Source organism: Crocodylus porosus, unplaced genomic scaffold (assembly GCF_001723895.1).
Source record: "Crocodylus porosus isolate Cpor-Errol unplaced genomic scaffold, CroPor_comp1, whole genome shotgun sequence".
Classification (NCBI taxonomy): domain Eukaryota; kingdom Metazoa; phylum Chordata; order Crocodylia; family Crocodylidae; genus Crocodylus; species Crocodylus porosus.
The window spans coordinates 33,725,911-33,728,508 of record NW_017728886.1 but is presented as its reverse complement, the minus strand read 5'-3'; positions in this window follow the sequence as shown (position 1 = coordinate 33,728,508).

Below are 2,598 nucleotides of genomic sequence, written 5' to 3'. Positions count from 1 at the left end.
TGGGATGCTCCATCTGCCCCAGCATCGCAGAGGTCACAAGCCGCACCTGGTACCTCTAAGTATGTAGAAAAAACATTTAAAGCTGTGTCTATGCCTGAACTGCTGATCCTCTGAATCAGCATTGAATCTTGACATTTGGATTTGGCCAAATCAAATCGGGACAGTGATCTAAATCAATTAATCAAATCACTGTCCCCAAGTCAGGCCAAATCTGAATCCAAATCAAATATGGCCTGTTTTGCACACCCCTACTGAAGAGACATTTGCAAACAGGACCAATAACAAAGTCACTATACCCAGCAGAATGGAGAGGGCCTTCCTGCTGAGCCAAGACAGGCCTAAGGACCAGAAAAAGAAAAAGTAAGAGAAAGCCTCACTCTGGGGCTTGGGAAAATGAAAACTCTTCTGGTGGGGTGTTAAGCCCTTCCTTCTAAAGCAAATTTTGCATTATAGCTATTGGAGAAAAACTGCATAAACAGCATTGGTGGTAGAGAACAAGCATCTGCATAGGGGCACCATCTGCTTGAAACAGTTGTGTAGCTGGAACAGATGCCCTAACTGCAATATTGGAAAGGTTTTGTGCAGCATTCCTCACTGCATTAGTGCTTCTTGCAGGAAAGAGTGCTTGGAAGTCATAACCCAGCATCCATAACAGGAAGGGGATGTGTGCATCTGTGTTTGGAGAGCAGAAAAGCAAGTCTAGCAGATCAATAGGAGAAAACCTCAAGGTCTCTGATTTTCTTTCAGAACAAGAAAGACCATGTGCAATTCTCAGATCCTCTCATCCTCAGATCAACCAACCCTGCCTCATGGGATGCAGACTAACAGCTTCCACTGTCAAATGTTTCACAGATTGCCATGGCTCCTGTGATACCATTCACCATACATCAGGCTAAAACGAAGAGCTTTTCTTTTCAGAGCATCCTGTGCACTGTAGATCTCACTTGTATTGCCTCACTGTGTAGCTGTCAGTCCCAAACTGTGCCCCTCTGCTGGGTGCTGCAGGCAGCTCTTCAGACCCGGGAGCACAGGGACAGCTAAACAGAGGCCCAGAGAGCCAGTGCAGGACCCCTGAGGAGTCATCCTCACCTATACTCATGCCTACCACCCAGGGCCTGAATTGGTCCATGGAGGAGACTGGCAACTTCATGGTGCTGCAGGAAAAAGGTATCTCGATTCAAGTTAACTCACAATCCCCCAGCATCTCAGGATGCTTTGTACTACCCCTGCAAACCCTCTCCTTGCAACGTGGGCTGTCTAGCCTTGGCCCAAGCTGTCTGCTCTACCCCAGCAGGGCGGGCTGTTCTAGCGCCCCCTGGCTTCTGGCCTGGGCCACTGCAGGCATGTGGCTGCATTTCCAGAATCAGAAGTGAACATCTGTTCATTTGCAGCTTAGACTAACCTAAAAAGATTGAAACAATTCAGCCTTGGGCTTTTTGACTATCTGTTCTTAGCCATAGAGTTAGCAGCTTCCTTTTGCTGCTTTTCCACATGTTCCTCACCATGCCTGCTGTTCTGACTGATCTGTCCTGCTAGGTCTGTGGCCCACTGATTAAGCCATGGTGCAAAAATTCAGCATTAAGTCACCTATAGGGTAAGTAAGCCTAGGCCCTGAGTCCTTCAGGTGTCTATCACCTGGTGCTCTATTCATCGAAGTGGCAGGCAGGGTTTCTAGTTGTGTTTTTTGGTAGATTACAATTAAAAAGTTTACGTCCATCTCTTACACATTGAATTACACAGACGCATAAATACAGGTGACCCTTGCCATTTGCGGGGGATATGATCTTGTATCCCCCATGAATAGCGAAATCCATGAATAAGGCACTGCATTCATGAATGGCACGCCCCCGGCGGCTGTGGGGGACACGGCTCCAATGGCAGGAATGCGGCCTTTCTCTTATTGTACACATCAGGACTTTGCCAGACATTCCACATTAGACATTCAGGGAACTACTATTGACACTAGCTCTGTATGCTACCATTGAAGTCAACAGGCTAAATCTTGAATTTTTATAACCTTTTTACTCACACACTTTGCATAGATGCTTTAGGTGAAGTTTTGCTGGAGAAAATTATTTTAAAAAACCCCCAAAACCTCAGAATTCAAAAGTTATTCTCAATTACATCTGTTTAGCTGGAGAATTGGCTCAATTAATTCATATTTCTTCTCTGTTTTTGTAATGTTGCAGTATTAACATACCACATGATACCACATAATATGGCTGATATGGCTAATTAGGTTACCATTTATTTATTTACTGGAGTCCTGTTTTTTAAAAAACCCAATATGATGTTTTCTTGGTTGCTGACATGAGTTCCAAAGAGAACCCATTTACTGACTACTGCGGTTACACAATTACTCTTCCACTGCTCTTATGTTGGTATTGAGAAATGTTATTTGTACCTGTCTATCTCTGTGTGATCTGGTATTTTCCACATTAAACCCTTTTGTTCCCGATTTCAGCTGGAGTCAGCACCTTTGTTTTGAGGCGGCAGCGATTTATAGTGTAATCTGGTTGTCATGTCTGATTACGCATCTTTTTGCTTTGTCAGTGATTCTCAGTCAGGGTACAGTGAAATCCTTTTAAGGGTGCTGCT